The sequence below is a fragment of the Caretta caretta genome, chromosome 3 (genome assembly GCF_965140235.1).
Source record: "Caretta caretta isolate rCarCar2 chromosome 3, rCarCar1.hap1, whole genome shotgun sequence".
Taxonomy (NCBI): domain Eukaryota; kingdom Metazoa; phylum Chordata; order Testudines; family Cheloniidae; genus Caretta; species Caretta caretta.
Genome location: NC_134208.1, coordinates 123,689,739 through 123,704,811, shown reverse-complemented (window position 1 = coordinate 123,704,811; position 15,073 = coordinate 123,689,739). Strand labels below are relative to the sequence as shown.

Sequence of the window (15,073 nt, the reverse complement as noted above, 5' to 3'; positions counted from 1 at the left end):
GGATTTAACCACTCCCCCCGGGATCCCAAAACAATATTCCCTTTTGCTGAGGGTTACCATATTAACAGTCGTACCCACACAAAAAGAATCATTCCAACAAGCATTTCAGCAGGGATATTGTCCACCATCTCTACAGTCACATCACTTTCTAAACCTTTCCACTCATGCACTTTAGCTAAAGGCACTGGCATCCTAGATCATCCCACTACCACAAGCTCTGCCATTCGGTCAGGTAACATGTCAGTGTCTTGGACCACACTCTGCTTAACCAGAGAAATCTGCATACCTGAGTCTCTCCACCCTATGCACTCTCTGTTACTGATCTTGACAACCTTAACAAATCCCATATTGGGCTCTGCAGGGCCAGCCCTCACAAAACTTGTTAGACAAACTGTAGGTGCCTCTGGGGCTTCTGTGTTAATGATAGTTGCATTAACATGGACTGGATGGGACTTAGTTTCTTTCAGCTTAGGGCACTGATTTCTCAGGTGCTTAGTGGAGTTACACTAGTAACACCTTTTTGGGACAAGAAAAGGTCACAAGAGGTTTCTGATGGGGATTTTGAGGAAAGGAACAATTGGGGGAAAGGGGTGAATGCCTAGGCTCCTAGCCACTCTCCTTTTTCCCAGCAGTAAAACAGGATCCCTCCTTTTCACTTGGGTTTGCACCCCTTCTTCTGTGGCTTGCACTCAAGGAACATCTGGGCTTGCTCAAAGGCATCAGCCAGTGTAGCCATCTCTGCTACCGATTTTACAGATTTATCCCACAGATTTTTTTTTTTTACATCATCAGTGCATATACCCAAAAATATGTGTACTTAGCAATTAGATCAAGCAGTTGGTCATAATTTTCAACACCTTTTCCTTTTACCCATTTTCTTATTAGGTAACACATCTTATAAACATAGTCACTATGATGCAACCCAGCACTCCTTTTAAGATTTCTAACTTTTACCCTATATATCTCAGGAGTAATTTGGAACCTTTGTAAAATGGCTTTCTTAAATTCCAAACATATAAAAGCTTCCCGAATTGGCATTTCATGAAATACATTCTGAGCTTTACCAGACAGTTTTGCAATCAGTGTGGGGACTTTCTTGCCCTCAGGAATCTTATGAACTTCACATAGTTTTTCAAAAGTGGTGAAGTGTTCCTCACTGCAATCTGTCTATTTGTATGCAGGGCATAGCTGTTCCCAGCTGAGGATACCTTGAGTGGAGAGAGATGTTGGTGACTCTGGGATCTTTCCATGTTTTTCTAACAATTTCTCAGCCCCTCTGTCCCTCAACTCCTTGGCTCACTTATGGGCTTCAGCTTCTTGTTGTCTCAGCTCCATGGCTCTCCTATGGGTGACCTCTTCAGCTTCCCTGGCTTTTTTATGGGCAGCTTTCCCTCTTTCTTCTTTTTGTTTTTCAGCTTCCAGTGTTTCTTTGAGTCTCATTTCTGCCTGCCACACCCGATGAAGTGAGCTGTAGCTCACAAAAGCTTATGCTCAAATAAATTGGTTAGTCTCTAAGGTGCCACAAGTACTCCTTTTCTTTTTTTGCGAATACAGACTACCATAGCTGCTACTCTGACACCTGGTATTGGCGTTCTCTCTCTTCTTCTGCTGCCTCCAATCTGGCCAGCTCCGATTTTGCAGTTGTGTCACTGCTGTTTATTTTTATGCCTTATTGTTTCTATTTCCCTTACCTGAAATAAGCAAACAGAAAACAACAAACTGTAACTCCCTTCTTTGACTGTCTTCAGCCACCACACTTGAGACACACTTAAAATCACTGTACCAGTGCTTAAAGTATAAACTTCACTCAAAATAACAAGCTGTGTATACACCCTGCTCACTGCGCCACTGTGATATTATCCAGGGTACAGTATGGACTTTTGAACAACTGTGTCCCCTCAATTCTCCAACCTGGGGTGATATCTCACAAGACATACTTTCTACAAAATTTATCATAGTCTTGTAAAAGGGGTGAACACTGCGGTACAGACTATCACACTTAGTCACTTCCTACCATCTGTTTCCCCCAGTGTCTCCAAGGCCTATATAAGATAAGATAATTAAACCTCCAGCCCCAAGTTGGCTCTGCAGGCAGTCTTCTTCCTTACATAAGAACATAAGAATGGCCATATTGGGTCAGACCAAAGGTCCATCAAGCCCAGTATCCTGTCTGCCGACAGTGGCCAATGCCAGGTGCCCCAGAGGGAGTAAACCTAACAGTAATGATCTCCTGCCATCCATCTCTACCCTCTGACAAACAGAGGCTAGGGACACCATTCCTTACCCATCCTGGCTAATAGCCATTAATGGACTTAACCTCCATGAATTTATCCAGTTCTCTTTTATACCCTGTTATAGTCCTAGCCTTCAGAACCTCCTCAGGCAAGGAGTTCCACAGGTTGACTGTGTGCTGAGTGAAGTAGAACTTCCTTTTATTTATTTTAAACCTGCTACCCATTAATTTCATTTGGTGGCCCCTAGTTCTTATATTATGGGAACAAGCAAATAACTTTTCTTTATTCACTTTCATCACACCACTCATGATTTTATATACCTCTGTCATATCCCCACTTAGTCTCCTCTTTTCCAAGCTGAAAAATCCCAGCCTCTTTTATCTTTCCTCATATGGGACCCGTCCCAAACCCCTGATCATTTTAATTGCCCTTTTCTGAACCTTTTCTAATGCCAATACATCTTTTTTGAGATGAGGGGACCACATCTGTACTCAGTATTCAAGATGTGGGCGTACCATGGATTTATATAAGGGCAATAAGATATTCTCCGTCTTATTCTCTATCCCTTTTTTAATGATTCCTAACATCCCGTTTGCTTTTTTGACTGCTGCTGCACACTGCATGGACGTCTTCAGAGAACTATCCACGATGACCCCAAGATCTTTCTCCTGATTAGTTGTAGCTAAATTAGCCCCCATCATATTGTACATATAGTTGGGGTTATTTTTTCCAATGTGCATAACTTTACATTTATCCACATTAAATTTCATTTGCCATTTTGTTGCCCAATCACTTAGTTTTGTGAGATCTTTTTGAAGTTCTTCACAGTCTGCTTTGGTCCTAACTATCTTGAGCAGTTTAGTATCATCTGCAAACTTTGCCACCTTGCTGTTTACCCCTTTCTCCAGATCATTTATGAATAGGTTGAATAGGATTGGTCCTAGGACTGACCCTTGGGGAACACCACTAGTTACCCCTCTCTATTCTGAAAATTTACCATTTATTCCTACCCTTTGTTCCCTGTCTTTTAACCAGTTTTCAATCCATGAAAGGATCTTCCCTCTTATCCCATGACAATTTACGTAAGAGCCTTTGGTGAGGGACCTTGTCAAAGGCTTTCTGGAAATCTAAGTACACTATGTCCACTGGATCCGCCTTGCCCACATGTTTGTTCACCCCTTCAAAGAACTCTAGTAGATTAGTAAGACATGATTTCCCTTTACAGAAACCATGTTGACTTTTGCGCAACAATTTATGTTCAATGTGTCTGACAATTTTATTGTTTAGTATTGTTTCAACTAATTTGCCCAGTACTGACGTTAGACTCACCGGTCTGTAATTGCCAGGATCACTTGGCATTACATTAGTTATCTTCCAGTCATTGAGTACAGTAGCTGATTCAAAGGACACGTTACAAACCATAGTTAATAGTTCTGCAATTTCACATTTGAGTTCTTTCAGAACGCTTAGGTGAATGCCATCTGGTCCCGGTGACTTGTTACTGTTAAGTTTCTCAATTAATTCCAAAACCTTCTCTAGTGTCACTTCAGGGTAGGTCAGTCTTCTCCCCAGCCTTTCCCCTTCTGAGTTGAGTGGCTCCTTTTAAAGATTCCTGCCCAGTTGGAGCATTTTTGCAGGCCTGCAGGGGTAAGGCTACGTGGGCCCATTATTGTCCTTTAACGCCTTTGGGGACAGTGTGGGGTTTGTACACCCCATCACACAAACACGAAGGACACACTGAGTAAAATAAAACATGTAAATGTAGACAATTCTATAGCAGTACTCACCTTTATAATAGTAATGGAGTCTGACATTGATGTTAACATACAAGGATTCATCAGACATTACGGGTGAATACATATATGCAGAGTCATAAACATGGTTATGCATTCTGCAGACAAGACTGTCCATAATCATTGCAGGCTGTTGTCTCCTTGCTTTGCGCTGATCACATTTTTCACATAAGGTGTTAATGTGCCTTGCATTAAAGTAGTTAATGGTGACATGACTAATCTGCCTCCACCTTGCTCTGTCATGGGCTGTTGCTTCCCAGTTGCGGAGGCAACCTGACATATTTTCAGGTTTGACTTCAGTATGACTCACCTTTGACTCACCTTTGAACAAACTTTTCGATCTTCAGATAAATATACTAAATACAAGAAAAGTGTTCATTTTGTGGTTAAATGAATGGGCAATATAAGCTATATGTGATGTGCATTTGTTTACATGATTTTTTTTAACAAATGGATTTAAAATGTCAGATGACAAATGGCTTTGATATTGCGGTAGCTCTATAGTAACTCAGGCATTAAGACGGTGTTGACATTCGCACATAAAGCAGGAATTAATTCACTTTCCTATATATAGTAGTTTATTGTGCCATCTTCACATTTTCAGTACTTTTTGTGCAAATTTTTTGTTTATAGACAGTCATAATTGTTTCTATTATCACTTACTTTGGGGAATTATATTGTATAGTGCAATGGGAAGAAGAATAGTTTCAATAAACTATGAAAAAATACTTAAATATTTCAAGACTGTATAGAGATTCATGAATCCATATAGACAAAATATTATGTTCAACAATCCTAAAATTGCACTCTCTTTTCTGAAGAATGCCCGTAACAAAAGGGTAAGTTGTGTATCCAGGGATGTGGGTAGCCTTCTGATTCAATGGGTGCACTATACTAAACTGCTGAGGGGGCACCAAGCACCCTCAGCAGCAGTCTCCTGATGGGGGTGGTTCAGGTCTGGTCCCGGTAGTATTCCTGGTGGTAATACACTGAGTTACGTTGTGTAGTGGCAGGAGTCTAATGGTCGTATTGCTCAGTGGCCAGAGTCAATGGCCACTTCACTTAGCGGCTACAGTCAGTGGTTGTACCACCAGTGGCAAGAGTCAACAGCTGTATTGCCCAGTGGTGAGAGTCAATAGCTGCTTTGCCTAGCGGCTAGAGTCAGTAGCAGTACCACCCAATGGCGAGAATCACTAGCCGTATCGCCCAATAGCTTGAGCCAATGGCTTTATCACCCAGTGGCAAGAGTCAGTGGCCACTTTGTTTAGTGGTGAGGCTCAGTGGTTGTATTACTTAGTGGTGAGAGTCAATGGCTGCTTCACCTACCACCTAGAGTCAATGACTGTACCACCCAATGGTGAGGATCACTGGCCAGGGGTAGGGGAACCTGGGCCCTCCCTACCCCACCGGGTTCCAACCTAGGACTCAATGAAGCAGTAAATCAAAAGCGTGCAGCCCAGGGGATGGGCACCCCTTCACCTGCTCCTTGAGCCACTTCCTACCCCGGCTTCAGTTCCTCTGTTGGTGTCACTGATTCTCCTCTGAGTCCCTTCTGGAGTTCTCTCTGTCCATGCTCCAAAGGGTCTTCTTCTCACAGTTGCAGCTCACTGTTGCCAATCTCTGCAATTGAAAAGGCCTGTGGCGACTTGGCTTGAGGGCTGCACCCAGCCACATGGGGCCTCGGTGTCCTCTCGGCGGGAGCCTGCAACACAACTGCTCTCCATCCAACCAGACTGAACTGCTCCTTTTTGAGCCCAGCCTCCGCTGAGCCTCAGCCTCAGCATGACCAGCAAGGGTGGCTGGTCAGGGGTATGGGCCCAGAGCTGCTCCTTACTTCACCAGTGTGGAGTTCATACACACCGTCACATCTCCCCTATAGCACTTTAGCTCTAATCCTGGACCGATGTTGGGGCGAGTCTGAGAGCCAGAGGTGCTGCAAAGCATGCCTGCCCCAGATTCACCCTGCAGCAGTGGCTCCCATTCTGTGGGGCTGGGCCTGGCTCCCCCACTCCGGCTGCTCCATGGGGTCACTGTGCTGCGCTGCAGGGTGAGTGCAGGGTGGGCTTGCTCTCCACCACTCCCAGGCCTCTGGAGTCTCCTCTCTGCATTGGTCCAGGGGAAGTATGTTTTTTCCTGTTTTTGCACCCTTGGTTTCATGATTTCTGTGGGTGCAATGGAACCGTGCTAATGCTTCCCTTGTGTGTATCTTATGTTTATTTGAATGTTTCACCCCAAAAGTAGTCAGGGAAGAAACTAGCATTTGAGAGGTATTCCCAAAGATGTCAAGTTGTACTGTCCACCCAGAAAACAAATAAAATCACTTCCATTATATCAATGTAAGGTGGGATGCTAACTAATCCAGTTTTTAACTGGAGCCGTGTGTGGAGTGTTAGTTTGTTTCTGTTTTCTCCCTGGCCTTTTTGTGCCTAAGTATATCAGCATTTAGCTTTTCACTGGTACTTTGGCAATGGTCATATAGTTGCCATTAATATAGACTGAAACACCTGGGGGCTTGGGGCCAAAATTCAGCGGAGTGCTGTAAGAACCAGCTTTTCCCCAGACATTTGTGCAGAAGAATATGCCTAACGTTTTATAATTCAGCATGAAAACACTGATGGGCTTCTCACCTCCCCTGAATAATAGCTGGTTCTCCCCCACCTTTCCCTTGCAAATAGGAAACTCAGTTCTGACCATGAGGATTAAGACTACTTTTAGATACTATTTATTTTATCTGCATATAACCAAACTACTGGAAATTCTTAATGTTGTTCTGTAGTAAGCAATTTCTAATCCAAGCATTTTGATGTCCGATAAGTGTCTGTTGAACTAGATTTATTGGTATTTGGTAAAACGTGATCTATTTATTTCTCTAATCAGAAAAATAATTGATGTGATCAGCATTTTACTTTTCAGTAATGAGGACAAAGGCAACAATTTACATGATTGTACACCAACACTGTGAAATCTGGTGTTATTCTTGGATAAAACAAGCAAGTCCTGCAAAAATCTACCTTATGCTAATAAAATGATAATACATGAATTCTAAACTGAAGGGAGAGGAGTATAATATAGAATGACTCTCTGTGGCTTCACTTCTTTTATCTCTGATATTTAAGATAAACAACTTAGGTTTTCCATTATGAACTCGAAGGAAGGGATTATACTGGTTATAGAGCTTTAGTTCCCAATTTGCTTTCAAACTGTGGTGAATGGAGGACAGGCAGGAGGGGAAACCCCATGAATTACAATCAGTATAACACCGTAGTTTTCAAACTTTTTTTCTGGGGACCCAGTTGAAGAAAATTGTTGATGCCCACGACCCAAAAGAGCTGGGGATGAGGGGTTTGGTGTGTGGGAGGGGATCAGGGCTGGGGCAGATGCTTGAGGTGAGGGCTGCGGGGTGGGACCAGGAATAAGGGGTTCTGGGTGGGAGGGGGCTCTAAGCTGGAGTAGGGGGTTGGGGTGCAGGAGGGGGTCAGGGCTCTGGGCTGGAGGTGCAGGATCTGGGGTGGGGCTGGGGATGTGGGGTTTGGGGTCCAGGAGGGGCTTTGGGTTGTGGGGGGCCTCAGGGCTAGGGCAAGCGTTTGGGGTGTGGGCTTTCCTCCAGCAGCTCCTGGTCAGCTTCAGGTCTGGCTCCTAGGAAAAAGCGTGCAAGCAGCTCCGCATGACTCTCTCCCGCAGGCACCGCCCTGTCAGGGCAGGGGCAGTGTGCGGAGCCCCATGGCTCCCTTGCCTAGAATCCAGACCCGTGGCTGGCTGCTTCCAGGCACAGCGCAGTGTTGGAACAGGTAGGCACTAGCCTGGCTTAGCTGGGCAGCACCACCAATGGGACTATTAACATCCCAGTCGGCGGTGCTGACCAGAGCCGCTAGGATTCCTGGGTGCTGAGCAAGGCGACCCAGTGCCTTACATGCCAGTATTGGATCGCGACCTGAACTTTGAAAAACACTGGTATAAGGAATACAAGAGATTCCTTGTTACACAGGGAACAGGGACAGCTTCCTGTTGTCCTGATGTCCTACTTTCATCCTTGTTGATTCAGCTGCAAGCTTCATGGTCTATTGAAATGTAGCAGGTGAGTCTCTTTGATTGTCTAAGTCCTTCACACCTGCTCAGCTGACTCAACTTCATTGACACCTTGGTTTCAAATCTTTGAATTGCTCAACCAGATAAAAGTTTAGTTTTAAATCCATTTTAGTACTGCAGTAGTTTGAGCCATCTAGTTGAGAAGCAAATGATTTATACACAGATTATTGGGCTTTTTTGCAATTGAGAAGCTTTTGTGACAGTAGTTGGGACTGGTATGAATTTGTACCACATGTTGCTTCTACAAGGTTTATGTTACTTAATTAGCAACCTAGTAATGTCAGATTTCTTACACATCAAATAATGAACTATCTCACTTATTTTATATACAATTATGCACAAAATCATTTTGTTGTATTGATTAAAGTTGCTGCAGTCATAATATATCTAATATAATTGGTCAATTCACTAGGCAGTTTGAGATTGCTCCTGGATTCCTTACTGATACTAAGTTCTCACATATCTGTGGAGGGACTGATCCAACATCTGCTGATGTAAATGGAAACCTTTCTATTGACTTTAATGGGATTTGGGTCAAGCCCTCATACCACGCCACACAATCATGTAATTAGATATATATGGATTTCATGAGGGTGGGTGTGTGTAGAGAGAGAGGGAATTTTCCAAAGCACTCAACATTGGCCTAACTTCTGCAACTGAAGTTAAGGGTAAAATGCTCATTGACTTCAGTAGAAGGAGAGCTAGGTAATGCATTCTAAACATGCGTTACTGCAGTATTTTGCTAGAAGAAAAGAGGGTATTAAGTTGCCTATTACAAAGTGACAATGACAATTTTTAGTTTGAATCTGCCCTGTTCTCCACAGTGATTAGTTTAGTTAATCAAATTTGATAAAAATCAAATAAATAAGTTAAATTACAGATTAAGGTGGTATAAAAAGTGACCACAAAAATGATAGTGTTGCATTTCAATAAATGAAAAATTTTCAGATCCACATAGGTAGCATAGGTGTCTAAATCAATAGAGGTTTAGAGCCAAGGTCATAGAACTTGTTCACTCTTTGAAAGGATTGTCACAAGGTGATCATTTTCTTATATCTAGTCTGTGACATGGTAGGAACAGGTGGTTCATAAACGTCTTCAAAAAAGTTTAGTACAAATGAGCACTTTTAAAAAAGGAGAAAACAAACAGAATCAGTAGAAACAATGCAGCTGAATTTTTATGAATTGCCTGCTCAGCCTGCATCTGTAGGTCTGAATTTCAAGAGTGGAATCCATCCAGACAAATCTTCTATTTGAATTTGTATTTTCATATGTTGTTACTCACATTTGAATGTGTTTCTAAGAAAGATGTGATAATTAAAAGGAGGCTGAATAAGGTTAGTATAACTTCTCTGTCAGCTTTTGCTGCAATACCTCCAGTGGTGACATATTTGCATGGATGATTCTGGAGTGTTTTCATGGATTTTTGGTCAGAGGAAGATTAGATTATATGCAAAAATCTTCAGCGTAGCTCTGTGACTATATTAGGAAGAATAGGAAAACTAAGCAAACAAGAAATGAACATCTGTCAATGGGAGATATTGTCTTGAGTGATGCAAAACTGTACAGACATTGTTTCCAAAAGACTTGCCTGTTTTTCCCGCACATAAATTCTGCCTCTTCTGTAGAGAGCTCTTGTCAAAATAGTTTTGCCCTTCCCAGCAGCAGTTCATGACTCCTATTAAACATCAGTACCAACTGGAGAATATACATCCAACATACAAAATACAAAGATGCCATGAAGATGTCAAGAACAACAGAACAATTCCAAAGGACAAACCCAATGAAGCTTTCAAAACAGAAAATGAGAATGGCAAGGACATTTCCTAAAAGTACAATTATTTTTTGTATGACAACTGATTTCCTACTGAATCAGGCAACAGTGAAATCATTGCACTAATTGAAGAGAATGTTTGTCATCGGAGTGCTGGAAATAAAAAAAGAATTGCTGTCGATCTTATTGTAATAAATTTTGCCACATGATTTGAAATTCAAGTTTTCACTTGGTAAGTCTACTGTACTGAATTTTCCTTCAGTTTCTGTTTGAAATAATTTCTAAAGAGCCTCCGCTATTAAGAAGAGGTGTCTTACGTTTTTGAACAGTTCTGCAGTGAGCTGATACCACAGGAATGGGCATGATGTAAATGCCTGTACAGATAAATAGACATGGCTGTTTCAGAAACCATGACATTGTTCTGAATGGGGAAGCTTTCAGTATTTTTCATCACTAATAGTCTGGGAGTGCATAGTGTGACAGGGTCGGGCCAGATGGCTATAGGAGAGTAATAGAAGGCAGATATATTAGCCCCAGGCTAAGTAGATCCCTTTTCCCTGGGTAAGGGAACAGGGAAGGTTCCAGAACAATCAGGAACCTTCTGGAGACAATTAAGACAGGCTGATTAGAACACCTGCAGCCAATCAAGAAGCTGCTAGAATCAATTAAGCCAGGCTAATCAGGGCACCTGGGTTTTAAAAAGGAGCTCACTTCAGTTTGTGGTGTGCGTGTGAGGAGCTGGGAGCAAGAGGAACTGAGAATGAGAATGCGGACTGTTGGAGAACTGAAGAGTACAAGCATTATCAGACACCAGGAGGAAGGTCCTATGGTGAGGATAAAGAAGGTGTTGGGAGGAGGCCATGGGGAAGTCGCCCAGGGAGTTGTAGCTGTCGCACAGCTGTTCCAGGAGGCACTCTAGACAGCTGCATTCCACAGGGCCCTGGGCTGGAACCCGGAGTAGAGGGTGAGCCCGGGTTCCCCCCAAATCCTCCCAACTCCTGGTCAGACACAGGAGGAGTCGACCTGGACTGTGGGTTTAGAAAAACGGCCAAGCTGAAGGCTGCCGTGAAACTTCAAGGAGAGCAAATCCGCCAATAAGCGCAAGACCCACCAAGGTAGAGCAGGAACTTTGTCACAATAGCCAATAAAGATCACAGAAGCTTGGCTAGCATTTAGGAGAATAGTTATCTCTCTCTGTTTGTGACATCCTGGCTCCACTGAAGTCAGTGGCAAAATTCCCATTGACTTAATTGGAGACCAGATGTCATCCTCTGGCTCTCAGGGCCCTATCCTGCAAGGTGCTCATTGCCCACATTTCCCATTTAAATCACCCCAAGAACTGAAGTAGCCCCCACAACATGCTATCCTGAAAAGTACAGAAAAGGGAGAGAGAGAAACTAAGCTTCTGAGAAGGGGAGTGAAGGCAGGAAATGCCACAGATGAGGGAAGAGGCATAGAGAAAAGCAGGAAAGTAGAGAGAAATAAATCCCTTTAAGAGAAGGCGTTGATGAGAAACAGGGCTGTAGGCAATGTTGCCAACTGTCACAATTTTTGCAGTTTTTCTTAAAGCCCCAGCTCCTGGAGTCATGTGATTTCATAAGATTCTCAGCTTTCATTTTTAAGTACGTTTCCAGCTCTCAGGGTGTCATAGAAAACATGACCCAAGGATTAGAAGCCAGAAAGCAAATAAAAAGAATGGAGATTTTATTATTTTAACAGTCTTCTGATTTTGAAACCAATTTCATTATTTTGGGGGGGCCTGGCTCATGATTTGCATAGGGTTGGGGTTGGCAATGCTATACAGACCAAAAAACAAATATGAGCAATGAATATAAAGAAAACTTCCTCTTCTATTTTATGGGAGATAAGGCAGATGACATCAGGTCTACATGTTTCTTCACAAATTGTTTGCAACGTTTACTGGGAACCCTGAGCAACCCCTTGAGACTATTGAAGGGGAACGCAAAGATACTAATGTGGGAGTGAGGAGGTAAAGAAAAAAAACAGAAAGAAACAGCAGAAAACCTGAGCAATTTAAACAGCAGATATTGTGGAGGAGTAATAAAGAGTAGAAAACTTCTTACAGATGTTTAGATATGTGAAGGCACCTCAGTGTTCCAGGAAAATGTTTCCGGCCTGAGAAGATGAATTCCATTCATGTTATAAAAAGTGACAATATGTGCCACCACATTGATCTTCAATGTAGCTGGAAATAATATGTAGTTTAAAAGAACCAGAAAAAGATGTGTCTAACTATGGCAATGTTGAGAATGATGTTTCTCATCCTCTGCCACCACATCCTAATACATTTGTTGAGGATTATAATCATAGCTGAGTAACTGATTCAGCAGCAAATGTAACAGATCAGTCAGAATAAAAAGTGCGGAAATTTGATACCAGTCAAGCAACCTGAATCCAGTAATCTCAAATCTTCTAAAAGTGTGGAACTTGTGACAGATGAAAGCAAAGATAGCTCACGGTTTGGACACAAATTCGTCTCCCTCCAAAGATTTTGGTCTTAAAATGGGTTTTTAAATGTCCAGCTTTCTGGAGAGCTTGCAAACTGCTGTTGTTGGAGACAAGACGTATGGGTTTTCTTTTAAAAGAACTGGATCTCACATGGTGAAGAGCAAAAGCTGGAATGGGAGCTTTACAGCTGCCATTAACAGATCTTGTAATGCAGAAGAGTCTGATCATTTTGTCCAAGAAATGCTTGAATTGTGGCTCAGCCTCTCAGGGGAATTTGGAGTCAGAGGGTGTGGAAAGCGCAACAAAGAAAAATCATAAATAATAAAGTCAGAGGAAAATAAAAAGCCAACTCGAAAGTTTAAGAGAAGAAAATTAAGATTCAAAGAAGAATCAAAGTATGTTAATAGAGTAAGAGACAGAATAATCTTTTCAATAGGCATGGAGGTTGTTGTAGTCAACCCTCTCTTCCATTAAAGTAAAAAAAGTTAGCTTTGTTAGGCTTTCTAATATTAATATGTGTTAGAATTTGTCAATGTAAGTGTTCATGATCTAGGGAGAATGTTTCTGAAGCTGAAACAAGGGAAATTCACAAGAAGGTGCTTAAAGAGTTAACAATACAGGGGTCACTACACTTGGAAGTACTGTGTACTCTTTTTTGTCACTTTTGAGCTATTACTAAGGGTATGTCTACACTATGCAATTAGGTTGAATTTTTAGTTGTTGTTTTTTTAGAAATCATTTTTATATAGTCGATTGTGTGTGTCCCCACACAAAATGCTCTAAGTGCATTAAGTTCATTAACTCGGCGGAGTGCTTCCACAGTACGGAGGCTAGCATTGACTTCCGGAGTGTTGCACTGTGGGTAGCTATCCCACAGTTCCCGCAGTCTCCACCTCCCATTGGAATTCTGGGTTGAGATCCCAATGCCTGATGGGGCAAAAAACATTGTCGCTGGTGATTCTGGGTACATGTCATCAGGCCCTGCCTCCGTGAAAGCAACGGCAGACAATCATTTTGTGCCTTTTTTCCTGAGTTACCTGTGCAGACGCCATACCACGGCAAGCATGGAGCCCGCTCAGCTCACTGTCACCGTATGTCTCCTGGGTGCTGACAGACGGGGTACTGCATTGCTACACAGCAGCAGCAACCCATTGCCTTGTGGCAGCAGACGGTGCAATAGGACTGAAAACCATAGTCATCGTGTCCGAGGTGCTCCTGAATGCCTCAGTAAGGTCAGTCAGGAGCACCTGGGCAGACATGGGTGCAGGGACTAAATTAGGAGTGACTCGACCAGGTCATTCTCTTTAGTCCTGCAGGCAGTCTTATTGTACCATCTTATGGTGAGCAGGGAGGAGATGAGGATGGCTAGGAGTCCTATTTCACCATCTTCTGCCGAGCAGCCAGGAGATGTGGATGGCTTGCAGTTCTACTGCACCGTCTGCTGCCAGCCAAAGATGTAAAAGATAGATGGAGTGGATCAAAACAAAAAATAGACCAGATTTGTTTTGTATTCATTTGCTCCCTCCCTCCGTGAAATCAACGGCCGACAGTCATTTTGGTGAGGTCTGTCAGGGGCACCTTGAAAACTTTAAAGGAGATTAAGTCCTGCCTGACATACCAGAGGGAGGGATAGCTTAGTGGGTTGAGCATTGGCCTGCTAAACCCAGGGGTTTGAGTTCAATCCTTGAGGGGGCCATTCTGTGTGACAGTTGTTTTTGTTTCTCCTTGATGTAAAGCCACCCCCTTTGTTGATTTTAGTTCCTTGTAAGCCAACCCTGTAAGCCATGTTGTCAGTCGTCCCTCCCTCCATCAGAGCAATGGCAGACAATCGTTCCACGCCTTTTTTCTGTGCAGACGCCATACCACAGCAAGCATGGATCCCGCTCAGATCACTTAGGCAATAAGGAGCACATTAAACACCACACGCATTATCCAGCAGTATATGCAGCACCAGCTCCTGGCAAAGCGAAACCAGGCGGGTAGGCAACGTCAGCGCAGTGACGAGAGTGATGAGGACATGGACACAGACTTCTCTCAAAGCACGGGCCCTGGCAATGTGGGCATCATGGTGCTAATGGGGCAGGTTCATGCGGTGGAATGCCGATTCTGGGCCCGGGAAACAAGTACAGACTGGTGGGACAGCATAGTGTTGCAGGTCTGGGACGATTTCACATGCATAAGGGTACTTTCATAGAACTTTGTGACTTGCTTTCCCCTGCCCTGAAGTGCATGAATACCAAGATGAGAGCAGCCCTCACAGTTGAGAAGCGAGTGGCAATAGCCCTGTGGAAGCTTGCAATGCCAGACAGCTACCGGTCAGTTGGGAATCAATTTGGAGTGGGCAAATCTACTGTGGGGGCTGCTGTGATGCAAGTAGCCAACGCAATCAAAGATCTGCTGATATCAAGGGTAGTGACCCTGGGAAATGTGCAGGTCATAGTGGATGGCTTTGCTGCAGTGGGATTCCCCAACTGTGGTGGGGCCATAGACAGAAACCATATCCCTATCTTGGCACTGGAGCACCAAGCCGGCGAGTACATAAACCGCAAGGGGTACATTTCAAGAGTGCTGCAAGCACTGGTGGATCACAAGGGATGTTTCACCAACATCAACGTGGGATGGCCGGGAAAGGTACATGATGCTCTCATCTTCAGGAACTCTGGTCTGTTTCAAAAGCTGCAGGAAGGGACTTTATTCCCAGACCAGAAAATAACGGT

General features: G+C 43.3%; 1 protein-coding gene across 4 annotated transcripts in view; it reads left to right on the top strand.

Annotated features, from left to right (window-relative positions):
• Positions 1–15,073, top strand: part of PRKN (parkin RBR E3 ubiquitin protein ligase) — a 1,262,808-nt gene that overhangs the window by 344,363 nt on the left and 903,372 nt on the right. The gene's annotated exons all lie outside the window — the stretch shown is intronic.